The 15,798-nt window shown below is 52.6% G+C and overlaps 1 protein-coding gene across 2 annotated transcripts in view; it reads right to left on the reverse strand.

Annotated features, from left to right (window-relative positions):
- Nucleotides 1-15,798, reverse strand: part of ABR (ABR activator of RhoGEF and GTPase) — a 226,798-nt gene that overhangs the window by 187,337 nt on the left and 23,663 nt on the right. The window lies entirely within an intron of this gene.

Here is a 15,798-nt window from a genome sequence, read left to right on the forward strand (position 1 = left end):
TCTCCTCTCGCCGTCTGCTGGGATTCCGAGAAAGAAGATGCCGGTTGCTCACATTATGCTCAACCCCTCTGCCCAACGGCGCTGCAGGCGAAGCTGTGACTCACCAGTTCCCAGGGATGACTTTGATGCACCTCCAACCGGACAGATGGAAAATCTGGCTTTCAGTTCAATGATGGGAGAAATATGATAGAAACGGATTCCGGGCCCTCACGCTCCCAAGGGGCTGGCCTGAGCGAGTCTGCAGGGCCTGACAGACAGGGCTTGGGCACGACGAATGTGGCTGCAGATTTCACTGGGCCATGGTGACTGCCACGCCCACCTGAGGACACTGCACAGTGCGGCACCAGACTCCAGGTCTGCTGGGGGCCTGTGCCCAGGGGAGAAGGCTCCTTTCCATGTTCCCATCACCAAAACAAAGAAATAAACAAAACAACCAATGTCAAATCAAGATCCGGTTCTCGGGCCTTGAGTTTGTAAAGATCCAGAAAGCCACCCCAGCAGACGGCGGTTGGTCCGCCAGGCTTCCCGCCAGCTTCTCACCAGCTTCTCACCAGCTTCTCACCCCTGCCTAGTAACGATGTTCTGGCATTTTTCTTTTCTTTTTTTTTTTTTTTTGAGACAGAGTCTCCCTCTGTTGCCCAGGCTGGAGTGCAGTGGTGTGATTTCGGCTCACTGCAACCTCTGCCTCCCGGGTTCAAGCGATTCTCCTGCCTCAGCCTCCCGAGTAGCTGGGACTACAGGCGCCTGCCACCACACCCTGCTAATTTTGTATTTTTATTAGAGACGGGGTTTCTCTATGTTGGCCAGGCTGGTCTCGAACTCCTGACCTCAGGTGATCCACCTGCCTCGGCCTCCCAAAGTGCTGGGATTCCAGGCGTGAGCACCCAGCCTGTTGTGGCATATTCAACAGTGTCAGGGTTCTTCTGTCTCCTGAAATGAGGGGCCTGGTGAAAGGAGTAGGGGTGTGGAAGAAGAACAGAGGGTAATATAGAAACAAGGCAGCAAACACTTCCACGCGCTTCCTGTGCCCAGGCTGCCCTAAGGACTCTGCATGTATTAAATCACTTCATTGTCACCGTGCCACACAACTGCTCCAGGAACCACACATTAGCCCCTCAACACTGCTGCCTTTCTCCAACAGGAGGGAAAGAGCGCTCGACCGAGCACAGCCTGAATCCAGCTGCTGGCTCTGCCACTAACTTGCTGCGTGACTCTGAAGAACTGCCTTTCCCTGTCTGTCCCTTGATGTTCTCACCTCGACACGAAGAGATGTAAGTCCCAGGCAGTAGCTGATAAAGCAGGGGGGATACTTTCCTCTTTCCCACCCTTCGGTTCCTATATTCCAGGAAGTTTATTGGGTTTTCAGGGCTAGAAAAGTTATTATTATTTTGTAGAGCCAGAGTCTCACTATGTTACCCAGGCTGGTCTCGAACTCCTAGGCTCAAGCAATCCTCCTGCCTCATCCTCCCAAAGTGCTGGGATTACAGGCATGAGCCACCACGCCCTGCAGAAAAGTTACTTATTATTTCACTGAATATTCCCTGAGCCCTACTGTATAAGCCAGAGTTCCTTTTCCCAGGCTGCTTATGATAATGGACTTCAGACATGCCCAGAAATCACAAAGAGGGAAAGCACAGACAGTGGTCTGGACAGTGAGTTACGGAGGGGACAGGAGGGAGGTACCACTTCAAACTGAGCTGATGACTAAATGCTTCTAGAAAGAATGTGGGCCGGGCATGGCGGAAGGCACCTGTAATCCCGGCACTTTGGGAGGCTGAGTCAGGAGGATCACCTGAGGCCACGAGTTCAAGACCAGCCTGGCCAACATGGTGAAACTCCGTCTCTACTAAAAATACAAAAAAATAGCCGGGCATGGTGGAAGGCATCTATAATCCCAGCACTTTGGGAGGCCGAGGCAGGTGGATCACCTGAAGTTGGGAGTTTGAGACCAGCCTGACCAATATGGTGAAACCGCCTCTCTAGTAAAAATAGAAAATTAGTGGGGTGTGGTGGCACGCTCCTGTAATCCCAGCTACTGGGGAGGCTGAGGCAGGAGAATCGCTTGAACCCAGGAGGCGGAGGCTGTAGTGAGCCGAGATCGCGCCACTGCACTCCAGTCTGTGCAACAAGAGCGAAACTCCATTTCAAAACAAAACAAAAAATTTCACAGAGGCAGACGTGGAAATGGAGCGAAGAGCTAGAATGGATGACTGTGGAGAAGGTTCTTTTGGGAACTGGGGGCGAATATAGAAACTGCTACTAATCTAACGTGTGGCCTCAGCATGAATTCAGGAAAACAACAGAATTAGCAGCTTTTCTTAGATCCGTCTTATAGAGAAGCCTTTCTGGGACACCCCCTCCCCATCAATACACACAAGGATTCAGGACTCCCCCCCTCTCCCGGCAAGTTTCCTGAAAGCCCTTCGGCCGACGTGTCCCGAGCATCACCAGTATTTACGTTCTAGGCACCGCATTAAGCACGTAACCTTCACTCTTCGCAAGCAGCCTCTCTATGTGGAAGCCACAGTCACCAAGCCCACTTTACAGAAGAGGCTCAAGGTCACACTGCTAGTGAGTGACAGAGCCAAGTTCACACTCGGGTCTGGCTCGGTCCAGAGCAATTGTACCTGGCCGCCAGTCCTGAAGCTTCAGGAAAGCATCCTGACCAGATGCTGCCCGACATTCACTCAGGAAGAGCTCGGTTTCCAGCAGGCCAGGCAGCACTGGCACCTGACGCTAATTCAAGTACATCAGTGCAGCTCTTTTTGTTTGTTTGTTTTTGTTTTTGAGATAGAGTCTCCCTCTGTCCCCCAGGCTGGAGTATGGAGTGCAGTGGAGTGTGGAGTGCGATCTCGGCTCACTGCATCCTCCGCCTCCCAGGTTGAAGCAATTCTCCTGCCTCAGCCTCCTGAGTAACTGGGACTACAGGCACCCGCCACCATGCCCAGCTAATTGTTTTTTGTATTTTTAATAGAGACAGGGTTTCACCATATTAGCCAGGATGGTTTTGATCTCCTGACCTCGTGATCTGCCCACCTCGGCCTCTCAAAGTGCTGGGATAACAGGCGTGAGCCCCGCGCCTGGCCACTGCAGCTCTTAAAGCTACTCTCCAGGGGAAGTGGCAGAGGAAGGAAGACACAAACATGAATTTCCATCCTCTTTCTCCTCAACTGAAATCTGACAAGCTCCTGGGTCTTTTGATTTCTCCTTGAACGTGAGGTCTGTATCTGAAGGATCTCTGGTGGCAAGGGTGTTTTCTTTTTTCCTTTTTTTTCTTTATTTATATTTTGATTGATTGATTGATTGATTGAGACATAGTCTCTCTCTGTCGCCCAGGCTGGAGTGCAATGGCACGATCTTGGCTCACTGCAACCTCTGCCTCCCGGGTTCAAGTAATCCTCTTGCCTCAGCCTCCCAAGTAGCTCAGATTACAGGTGCACGCCACCACGCCCAGCTATTTTTTTGTTTTGTTTTGTATTTTTAGTAGAGAGGGGTTTCACCATGTTGGCCAAGCTGGTCTCAACTCCTGACCTCAGGTGATCTGCCTGCCTCATCTTCCCAAAGTGCTGGGATTACAGGCATGAGCCACTTCGCCCAGCCTTCTTTATTTTTTAGAGACAAGTCTCACTCTATTGCCCAGACTGGAGTGTAGTGGTGCAATCATAGCTCACTACAGTCTCCACCTCCCAGGCTCAAGCCATCCCTCTGCCTCAACTTCTTGCGTAGCTAGGACTACAGGCATGCACCACCACACCCAGCTAATTTTTCTTTTTTTTTTTGAGATAGAGTCTCGCTCTGTTGCCCAGGCTGCAGTGCAGTGGCATGGTCTCAGCTCACTGCAACCTCCACCTCCTAGGTTCAAGCAATCCTCCTGCCTCAGCCTCCCTAGTAGCTGGGATTACAGGCACCCACCACCATGCCCTAAAAATTTTGTATTTTTAGTAGAGACGGGGTTTCGCCATATTGGCCAGGCTGGTCTCAAACTCCTGACTCAGGTGATTCACCCGCCTCAGCCTCCTAAGGTGCTGGAATTACAGGTGTGAGCCACCACGACCGACCCTAGCTAATTTTTTTTTTTAATTTTGTACAGACAGAACCTCACTATGTTGCCCAGGCTGCTCTCGAACTCCTGGCCTCAAATGATCCTCCCACCTCGGCCTCCCAAAGTGCTGGGATGACAGGCGTAAGCCACCAGGCCCGGCCCATAAGGGTGTTTTCTACCACTACAGTGATTAACTAGTCTCTGTGTATCCCTCTCCCAAAGGCAGCCCCCAGCCCTGCCTGACCCAGGCTCAGCAAGTAGCATAAGGAGCATTTCAAAGAAAATTATTGGCCGGGCACTGTGGCTCACGCCTGTAATCCCAACACTTTGGGAGGCCAAGGCCGGTGGATCACGAGGTCAGGAGATGGAGACCATCCTGGCTAACAGGGTGAAACCCCGTCTCTACTAAAAATACGAAGAATTAGCCGGGCGTGGTAGCGGGCGCCTGTAGTCCCAGCTACACAGGAGGCTGAGGAAGGAGAATGGCGTGAACCCGGGGGGCGGAGCTTGCACTGAGCCGAGATCGTGCCACTGCACTCCAGCCTGTGCGACAGAGCGAGACTCTGTCTCAAAAAAAAAAAAAATTATTGGCCGGCGTGGTGGCTCATGCCTGTAATCCCGGAACTGTGGGAAGGCAAGTTGGGATTGTGGGGAGAGATCACTTGAGGTCAGGAGTTCGAGACCAGCCTGGGCAACATGGCAAAACCCCATCTCTACTAAAAATACAAAAATTAGCCAGGCATGGTAGCAGGTGCCTGTAATCCCAGGTACTCAGGTGGCTGAGGCACGAGGATCGCTTGAATCAAGAAGGAGAAGGTTGCAATGAGCTGAGATCATGACACTGCACTCCAGCCTGGGCAACACAGCAAGATTCTGTATCAAACAAAAAAAAAATTGGCAAGGTGCGGTGGCTCACGCCTGTAATCCCGGCACTTTGGGAGGCCAAGGCAGGTGGATCACCTGAGGTCAGGAGTTCAAGACCAGCCTGGCCAACATGGTGAAACCCTCTTTCTACTACAAATACAAAAATTAGCCAGGCATGGTGGCACGTGCCTGTAATCCCAGCTACTCGGGAGGCTGAGGCAGGAGAATCACTTGAACCCGGGAGGTGGAGGTCACAGTGAGCCGAGATCACACCACTGCACTCCAGCCTGGGTGACAAGAGCAAAAACTCTGGCTCAAAAAACAAATTAATTAATTAAATTTAATTAAAAAAAGATTTCTTAGCTAACTTCTCAGAGGAACATAGGGCAAAACTGGGTATTAACTCTACATCCTGCCTCACCCACCCCCTCCCTGAATGTTCATGACTCTGTTGCCCTGGGCTTACAGAAGAGCAGCAACACACACAGAACTTTCTGGAAGATCCTGTTAGTGCTCTGAACAGGGCTAGAGCCCCTGGGAGAAGATGGCACCACAGGAAGGTATAGGATATCCACCTTCCTTTTTTTTTTTTTTTTTTTTGAGACGGAGTCTCGCTCTGTCGCCCAGGCTGGAGTGCAGTGGCGCGATCTCGGCTCACTGCAAGCTCCACCTCCCGGGTTCACGCCATTCTCCTGCCTCAGCCTCCCAGGTAGCTGGGACTACAGGCACCCACCACGCCCGGCTAATCTTTTGTATTTTTAGTAGAGATGGGGTTTCACCGTGTTAGCCAGAGATGGTCTCGATCTCCTGACCTCGTGATCTGCCCGACTCGGCCTCCCAAAGTGCTGGGATTACAGGCGTGAGCCACCGCGCCCGGCTGAGATCCACCTTCCTAAGGAAGGACACTGTGCTGCTCAGAAACCTTCCCAAACACTCCAGGAATCCCGGCTCCCCTCCAGTGCCTCCTGGGCAGACGCATCCTGCAACGCTCCAGAGGGTGTCGGATCTTGGAGGCATCTCTTCTTCAAGGCAGCCCCCAGCCCTGCCTGGCCCAGGCTTGGATGAGCACTGCAAGGAGCTCTTTAAGGAGAGTCACTCCTATTTCAGAGCCTCTGGGAAACAGGCCCTGATCTCCTGCTGTGGGGCAGAGAGGGTTTGGCTGGCGGCTCTGAGCTGGAGTCACCTCCACTTAATGCTGGAGTGAATGATTTCAAGCCTCTGTCTCTGTGGGTTTGAAAAAAATTGGGCAGGGTCAGCCCCATGCCCAATTTTTGGTCTGATAGGTTGGAGAGAGAAAGACACCATCCCTCTGGCTCCTGACCATTCTGAAGCCTCGAGCTCTAGGAGCCTCCTCGGATCTTAGCCACAGCTCTGATGAAACCTCACCCTAATCCCCGTCTCGTGGCCCACAGCCTTCTAGACGCTCATTGCCCAAGCCCCTGCATGAGTTATTTTCCCAGTTGCTGTTTCTGTCTGACTGTGAAAGATTCTTTCCTCCAAAAAGCCACATGCCTGTCACATGAGGGGAGTGCCAGACCACCAGCAGAAAGGGGGAGGGTGCTGGGAAGTCTTTCCTGGACCCCAGGCTGGTCCCCAGAGTCCTGGGGAGTGGCTCCTCACTGCTCCCTATAGCCGACATCCCAGGGAGCTTGGGATCACACTGGGAGGAAGATCAGTGCTCACCCAAACCAGACCGTGACTTGGTTTTCCCCAAAGAGCAGTATCTATGGTGCCCCCACCTAAGACCTAGCTGGAGCTGGGCTCCTCAGACCCCTGGCTTTGGGGGCAAATACACCCTGCTGACTGTCAGATCAAAGCCATGCTGCAGACAGCTGAAACAGGAACACTGCTGCTGCTGCTGCTTCTGCTGCTGCTCCTGCTCCTGCTCCTGCTGTGCCTGCTGCTGCTGCTGCTGCTGCTGCGCCTGGCTGCCCACGGCCCCATGCTGGGGGTTAGTTCTTTGGGGGCCCTAAAGGAGAGCTGAGCTGTCGCCTTCTGGACATAAAGGAGCTGCTTTTGCAAAAGAGACTGTATCTGCCCCCTGCCACAACTAACCAGAAATGAGGGAGCCGCCACAGAGAAGCCTCCCAGTCTCTGGGGCTGCGGGTCTGTCTGCTCCCCCTCCCAGAGGCCACACATGAGGCTGTACATGCAGGCAGGCCACATTTCCTTCCAGGCCCACAAACAACCTCGACTTCCTGCAAAGACCACTAACCCCAACGTCAGTACACGTGGCACATTGCCCAAGGCCGAGCTGCTGCTGATTTTTAGTGTGACTTTCAGGACCAAAAAGGAAGAGGTTCTGTCTGGCCAAGGAGAGCTTGGCCTGAGACTCCAACAGACGGCGACTTCCCACCTGGCCTCTGGCTGATTCTGCAATCAACACTGCCTGGTTCCGGCCGGGCGCAGTGGCTCAAACCTGTAATCCCAGCACTTTGGGAGGCTGAGGCAGGTGGATCACCTGAGATCAGGAGTTCGAGACCAGCGTGGCCTCATGGTGAAACCCCGTCTCTACTAAAAATACAATATTAAACAGGCGTGGTGGTGTACACCTGTGATCCCAGCTACTTGGTTTTTTGTTTTTGTTTTTGAGACGGAGTCTCGCTCTGTTGCCCAGGCTGGAGTGCAGTGGCGCCATCTCAGCTCACTGCAAGCTCCGCCTCCCGGGTTCACGCCATTCTCTTGCCTCAGCCTCTCCAGTACCTGGGACTACAGGCGCTCACCACCACGCCCGGCTAATTTTTTTTTTTTTGTATTTTTAATAGAGACGGGGTTTCACCGTGTTGGCCAGGATGGTTTTGATCTCCTGACCTTGGGATCCGCCCGCCTCAGCCTCCCAAAGTGCTGGGATTACAGGCGTGAGCCACCGCACCCGGCCAATCCCAGCTACTTGGGAGGCTGAGGCAGGAGAATCGCTTGAACCGGGGAGGCAGAGGTTGCAGTGAGCCGAGATGGTGCCATTGCACTCCAGCCTGGGCAACAGAGCGAGACTCTCACTCAAAAAAAAAAAAAAAAAAAGTGCCTGGTTTCAAGGACGAGGCCCTATCTCCTCCCAGACCTTCATTCCTCTGAGGGAGCCGGGGAAGGTGTGAAAACTTTGCTCAGGGGTGGTAAGGGTCACGAATGCCTGGTTCTGGAAAACAAAACCTCTCTCTGGCTCTGCAGGTGCCAGGGAAGACTGGGGGAAACAGGGGCAGTGAGCCAACGCCCCACTAGGAAGATCACCCGGGCTGCTGGCTCGGAAGCCACACTGCAATTAACACGCTGGCAGGGGCTCATCTGTACCCATGTCACAGACCACCAAGAGGCCACGTGGAAGGTACGAAGCATACAGGCTGTTGGGGTTTCTGTTTTCTGGTTTTTTTGAAACAGGATCTTTCTCTGTTGCCCAGCTGGAGTGCAGTGGTGCAATCACGGCTCACTGTAGCAGGTGGGATATTTTTGGGGGGTGGAGCGGGGAGATGGAGTCTCACTCTGTTGCCCAGGCTGGAGTGCAATGGTGCGATCTGAGCTCACCGCAGCCTCTGCCTCCCGGGTTCAAGCAATTCTCCTGCCTCAGCCTCCCAAGTAGCTAGGATTACAGACACCCGCCACCACGCCCGGCTAATTTTTGCATTTTTAGTAGAGATGGGGTTTCACCATGTTGGCCAGGCTGATCTCAGTTGAACTCCTGACCTCAGGTGATCCGCCCACCTCAGCTGCCCAAAGTGGTGGGATTACAGGCATGAGCCACAGCACCTGGCCAATTTTTTTAAACTATAAGTTTATTCACTTTTTTTTCTGTCATATAAGTCATAAAGCCAGAATTTTAAAAACTTTTAGACAATAAAAGAGTAAAATGTGACCCATAAAATACACCACCCCAATTAGCATTTTCCAGCATTTTTTGTATGCATACAATAGAGCTCTTTTTTTTTTTTTAATTATACTTTAAGTTTTAGGGTACCTGTGCACAACGTGCAGCTCTGTTACATATGTATACATGTGCCATGTTGGTGTGCTGCAACAATAGAGCTCTTTACAAAGTTTTATAGTTGGCCTTCTCTACCTGGCTGGAAGCCACACTATCCCTATCCAAGGGCACCCTCAGATTCAACCAACCACAGATCAAAAATATTTGGGAGGAAAACAATAAAAAATAACACCACAAAAATAAAAAATACAAATAATACAGCATAACAACCACATAGCATTTACAATGTATTAGGTATTAAAAATAATCTAGAGATAAGATAAAGTACACGGGGGTGGGGGGCAGGCATGGTGACTCACGCCTGTAATCCCAACACTTTCGGAGGATGGCTTGAAGCCAGGAGTTCAAGACCAGCCTGGGCAACATAGCAAGACCCTGTCTCTATTAAAAATATATTTTTAAAAATAAAGTCTATGGGAGACGTGATTAGGTTACATGTAAATACTACAGCACCTTATATAAGAGACTTGGGCATCCTGGGATTCTGGTATCTGCGAGGGGTCCTGGGGCCGATCCCCCATGGAAATGGAGGGACAGGTGTAATTGGAGTGGCTCTCCAGACTGTGCCCAGGAATTTCTCAGCCCGATCTTTGGACAGTCCAGCTTCCTTTTCTGCCCTCGTCCCGTTACATCAAGCAGAACAAGTTTCACCTAGATGAGCTATGACCTCGCTTTACTCGGGGCCTCCGTGGTGCAGACACAAAGATGGATCCCCAGGTGGAAACTCGGGCACGTCATCCCGGTTTGTTCATGGTGCAAGATGTCTCCAGTTACTTCGGGGAGAGAGGAACATGACCTGGGTTGTCAGCACCGTCCAGGGACACCAGAGATAAAGCCTCATCTATAACATCCCCAGTAACAAGCTGAGAATTGCTCCTGACAAGGTCCTGGGGCTCTTCCTTCCTCTGGGCAGGGCTACAGCTTAGAGACTGGGAGAAAGGCTTGGGGTTGGCCAGGGCCACCCACCTGCCTCAGGAGGGACTGTGTTAATGACATCAGCCTTTCAGCAATGGAAACTAAGGAGGATGGGGGGAGGAAAGTACAGGAAGACTTGTAAAGGGAAAGTTCGGTTTGGATTCAGGGCCCAAGCCCCAAACCCTGACAGGAATAAAAGGAGCAGGGGAGCAGCCACGGGAGGCTTTGGTGCCCCTCAGGCAACTGCATCACTCAAGACTGTTCACATCAGCAACAGCTTCACGGGGCCAGTGTCCACGCGGCTGCTGCTCCGGATGCAAAGCATCATGGTTTAGGTCAGGATGTGGGTTCTAGAGACAGAAAAGACCCGGTTCACGGCCTGGTGTCATGACGTATTGAACCTCTCTGAGCTTCATTCTCTTCGGTAATGACGGTAACTGCTTTAACTGAGATTGTTAAGGGGACCCAGCGAGATCATGAAAAGAAGACATCCCGCACAGCGCCCGTTCCCTCGTTAGCACTCACGCAGTATCAGCTATTATCATCATGCTGGCTGACTTTTATGTGAGTGTGTATAACACGGGTACACACACACACAACACCTCTCTCCCGAGGGTAAAAACAAGACAAAAAGTGAAAAACGCCCCCTGAAGAGATGACGGCAACCCGATATTGTACGCGGTGTGAAGGTCACCAAAGCAAAACCACACGCTTTGTTTTCTGGGGGTGTCTCATTGACAGTGCAGAGGTAGCTTACTAGCGTTTTTGCTTGTTTGTTTTTTTGAGACAGAGTCTCGCTCTGTCGCCCAGGCTGGTGTGCAGTGGCGTGATCTCTGGCTCACTGCAACCTCTGCCTCCCGCGTTCACGCCATTCTCCTGCCTCAGCCTCCCGAGTAGCTGGGACTACAGGCGCCCACCACGACGCCCAGCTAATTTTTTTGTATGTTTAGTAGAGACGGGGTTTCACTGTGTTAGCCAGGATGGTCTCGATCTCCTGACCTCGTGATCCACCCGCCTTGGCCTCCCAAAGTGCTGGGATTACAGTAAACCACCGCGCCCGGCCCGCTTACTAGTGTTTCTTAAAAAGTCAAAGCAACGCTATCCTTCATAAGTGTGTTCCTCCCATACTTTGCTATTCAAGAGCAGCTAGATTAAGAAAAAGAAGATCCATCTAGAAAAACATAATCCCTTCGCCTCCTTTTATTTATTTATTTTTCAAGACAGAGTCTGGCTCTGTTGCCCAGAGATGGAGTCTTGCTGTTGCCCAGGTTGGGGCACCACCACGCCCAGCTAATTTTTGTATTTTTAGCATAGATGGGGTTTCCCCATGTTGGCTAGGCTGGTCTCCAACTCCCAACCTCAGGTGATCCACCCGCCTCGGCCTCCCAAAGTGCTGGGATTACAGGTGTGAGACACCGCACCTGGCCCAAGAATCTCTTTATAACACATTCAGCCATAGCAGAGCCCACAGCGCACATTCAAAAGAGAATCTCCAACCTCTTATTACTCATCTTAGATCACTCTAAATTGCAAATTCAAAGGGGATCCCAGCTGTCTCTTTCCTATACTCTTCAGCGAACAGTCCCCAAACACACACGTGCCCACTCACAATGAAGTTGCATTCAGAGTATTTCCCCTGTGGACAAGGAGGCTCAGATTCCTCACCCTCTTCTGAAAGGCCCCAGCTGCCCCCTTTTCACATCTTCACATATGAGCTGGCAGCAAATGTTGCATGAAATGAAGACCCTGTTAGGAAAGGGAAGGTGATCCATAGCCATCTACTCCTAATCTGCTGACCCTTGATGAAATCGGCCTAGGTTTAGGGTTAGGAAACACTGCGGCTGGAAACAGAGGCCTTGGAGACAAATGGCCCTCTCATTTCAACAAGGAAGCTTCTGCTGCTTGGGAGAAAGTGGTCAGCTCAGCTCTCCTCGAACCCTACTATTTAGGTTGGTGCAAAAGTAATTGCGGTTTTTGCCATTACTTTTTTTATTTTTTTTTAGATGGAGTCTCGCTCTGTCCCCCAGGCTGGAGTGCAGTGGTGTGATCTCGGTTCACTACAACCTCCGCCTCCTGAATTCAAGCGATTCTCCTGCCTCAGCCTCCCAAGTAGCCGGGATTACAGGCGCCCACCACCACACCTGTCTAATTTTTGTATTTTTAGTAGAGACGGGGTTTCATCATGTTGGCCAGGCTGGTCTCGAACTCCTGACCTCAGGTGATCCGCCCACCTCGGCCTCCCAGAGTGCTGGGATGACAGGCGTGAGCCATCGCGCCCGGCCCCATTCCTTTTAACAGGTCTTTCATTCGCCGGTGTGAGCAGAGGATCCTGGGGAGGCCTCTTGGAAGAGGCTTCGGATCCAGCCAGGCTCCCGCGCAGCCCTCAGGGGGCGTGGCCTGGCCCGTGGGGGCGGAGTCCATGGGGGCGGGGTCCGCGGGGAGGGACCTGCGGGGGCGGGGCCTTGCGGGGGCGGAGTCTGAGGGGCGGGGCCTTTTCGGGGCGGAGTCTGCGGGGCGGGGCCGCAGGTCCTGGTCACGTGATGAGGCTGCGGGCGGTCACGCGGGCTGCCTAGTCGTCCAGGCGCGGTGAATCCAGGAGCCACTGAGTCACCGCCCGCCGCCGCTGCGAGGAGCCTGGCGAGGGTTCGGCCTCGGTTTCCGAGGTTTCGGCCGGAGCAGCGATGCAGACGCCTTCAGGGCCCGGGCCGTGTCCGTGACTCGCGCAGGAAGGCGGATGGCGCCCTCCGGGCCTGCCTACACCCTGGGAAACTCGCGGGGCGAAGGGGGCTCGGACGCTCTCTCCGCCTGGCGAGGGACCCGCCAGGGTGTGTGGCGTGAGTGTGTTTCCCGCCAGGACGTTCTGGCGCCACCTGACGCGGGAGGAGAAACCAGCTCCAGCTCCTCATCTGGATTTAACATAAATCCATGGCGCAAAGTGCTTTCGTGTCCTGGCCTCGGTGCCGGCTTCACGGAGGAAATCCCTGGATCCGAGGGGAGGGCACGAGAAACCACCGACCCCCGGCCCACGGGCCAGCCCAGCCCATTCCTCCCGGCCTCTCCCTCATCTCGGCCTGGGCCCCGCACAAGCCACCACCAGGGCTCCTGGATTCCACCAGGGGCATCTTAGTCCCCAGCACGTGAAACCGCGCCTGGCGGCATTTAAAGACTTAATGTGGGCCGGGCGCGGTGGCTCATGCTTGTAATCCCAGCACTTTCGGAGACCAAGGTGGGTGGATCACCTGAGGCGAGGAGTTCGAGACCATCCTGGCCAACATGGTAAAACCCCGTCTCTACTTAAAATACAAAATTTAGCTGGGCGTGGTGGCACGCGCCTGTAATCCCAGCTACTTGGGAGCTGAGGCAGGAGAATAGCTTGAACCCAGGAGGTGGAGGTTGAAGTGAGCTGAGATCTCACCACTGCACTCCAGCCTGGACAACAGAGTGAGACTCCATCTCAAAAAAAAAAAAAAAAAAAAAAAAAAAAGCCAGGCATTGTGGTTCGTGCCTGTAGTCCCAGCTACTACTCCATAGGCTGAGGTGGAAGGATTGCTTGAGCCCAGGAGTTCAAGGGTGCCAGTGAGCTGTGATTGTGCCACTGGCACTCCAGCCTGGGCAAGAGTGAGACGTGTCTCAAAAAAAAATGTGAACAGATTCTCTCAAAAAGAAGTAAGGTGAGAATATGAATTGGATCAACCTTTCTGAAGGGTAATTTTACGGTATCTATTTGTATTTAAAATGCATATATTTGGCTGGGTGCAGTGGCTCATGTCTGTAATCCCAGCATTCTGGGAAGCCGAGGCGAGCAGATCACCTGAGGTCAGAAGTTCGAGACCAGCCTGGCCAACATGGCGAAACCCCGTCTCTGCTAAAAATATAAAATTAGCTGGGAATGGTGGTGGGCGCCTGTAATCCCAGCTACTCAGGAGGCTGAACCAGAATTGCTTGACTCGAGAGGCGGAAGTTGCAGTGAGCCGAGATGGCGCCAGTACACTTCAGCCTGGGCAACAAGAGCGAAACTCTGTCTCAAAAAAAAAAAAAAAAAGGGAAGTGGAAGAAAAAAAGGAAACTGTTGGAATCACAGACCTTATGACTTTGTAATTCCTTGCACAGCCTCTCTTAGAAGATCAACAACTTTGTTTTTTGTTTGTTTGTTGTTTTGTTTGTTTTTGAGACAGGGTCTCGCTCTGTCGCCCAGGCTGGAGTGCAGAGGTGCGATCTCGGCTCACTGCAACCTCCGCCTCCCAGGTTCAAGCGATTCTCCTGTCTCAGCCTCCCGAGTAGCTGGGATTACAGGCGCCCACCACCACGCCTGGCTAATTTTTTTGTATTTTTAGTAGAGATGGGGTTTCACCATGTTGGCCAGGCTGGTCTCAAACTCCCGACCTCAGGTGATCTGCCCGCTTCGGCCTCCCAAAGTGCTGGGATTACAGGCCAGAGCCACTGCACCCATCCAGATCAACCACTTTGGGGCCATTGATATCAGAGGTGGCCTCCCTGCTCTTGTCTAGGAATGAGGGTGTAGCAGACCCATTGAGTTATGAGTGTTTGTAAAAAAGAAGTTGCTCGACCCCCAGATGAGTCCCTGGGTGGAAAGGAAATGGTGGATACTAGAACTTGTTCTTCCTGGCCTTCCTGGGCAGCTGACACACAGGAGGCAGCTCTGCCTGTGACCCAAAGAAACTAGGTGTGAGGAGCAGCAATGCAGGGCACCCCAGTGTGAAGTGCCCTCGACCAGCTGAGGAATTGACATTCTCCTCTCCAGGAACAGTGGCAGCCTGTGCTGCATCTCGATCGGGTGATTCCCACACCATCATTGCAAGCCAGGGTCACCTGTCAGCCTGTGAAGAACCAGTCTCAGAGCCACATCTGTGGCAGAGAAGTCCTTGCTACTAATGAGATTCGAGTTCTCTGCTAATGTCGCTGTAGAGAAGTGCTGACCACTGGCCCCCTTTTTGACTCTATAAGGGGCGGCGGGCCGGGCGCGGTGGCTGACTCTATAAGGGGCGGCGGGCCGGGCGCGGTGGCTGACTCTATAAGGAGCTGCTGGCTGGGCGCGGTGGCTCACACCTGTTATCCCAGCACTTTGGGAGGCCGAGGCGGGCGGATCACGAGGTTAGGAGATCGAGACCATCCTGGCTAACACAGTGAAACCCCGTCTCTACTAAAAATACAAAAATTACCCAGGCATGGAGCGCCTATAGTCCCAGCTACTGGGGAGGCTGAGGCAGGAGAATGGCGTGAACCCGGGAGGCGGAGCTGGCAGTGAGCCGAGATCGCACCACTGCACTCCAGCCTGGGTGAGAGTGCGAGACTCCGTCTCAAAAAATAAAAAAATAAAAAGCCTGCTTTGTGCCTGGCAAGTCAGTTAAAGACAGCAAGCGCTCAGTATGAGTCTCTCTTGTACACACATGTATGTAGTGAATACCTGTTTGCTAGCCTAGTACCACAGTTACACTGAAGGCTCCTGAAGCAGAATTTTGAACTCTTTCCCTTGGTTCACTGCTTGGCTCAGTGCAGGTGCCAATAAAGTTTGCCTTCATAGGGCCTGAATCCCTTTTTTCCAGATGGAGTTTATGGGAGCCTGGAATTGATAGAGTTTATGGGAGCCTGGAACTTATGGTCATAAAATCAGACGTACAATGTTTTACTCTCTGCAGCTGCGTTGAAGTGGGTGGTGTTTTATTGTCCACGTCCTTCTCTTTTAACCGCCTTTTTTTTTTTTTTTTTTTGAGACAGAGTCTTACTCTGTCCTTCAGGCTGGAGTGCAGTGCTATGATCTCGACTCACCACAACCTCCGCCTCCCGGGTTCAAGCCATTTTCCTGCCTCAGCCTCCCGAGTAGCTGGGATTACAGGCATGCGCCACCACCACACCTGGCTAATTTTTGTATTTTTAGTAGAGACAGGGTTTCGCCATGTTGGCCAGGCTGGTCTCGAACTCCTGGCCCCAGGTGATTCACTCGTCTCAGCCAGCTACCACGCTCAGCCAAAGCTGAATGGTGCCT

The sequence above is a fragment of the Pongo pygmaeus genome, chromosome 19, assembly GCF_028885625.2.
Source record: "Pongo pygmaeus isolate AG05252 chromosome 19, NHGRI_mPonPyg2-v2.0_pri, whole genome shotgun sequence".
NCBI classification, from domain to species: Eukaryota; Metazoa; Chordata; class Mammalia; order Primates; family Hominidae; genus Pongo; species Pongo pygmaeus.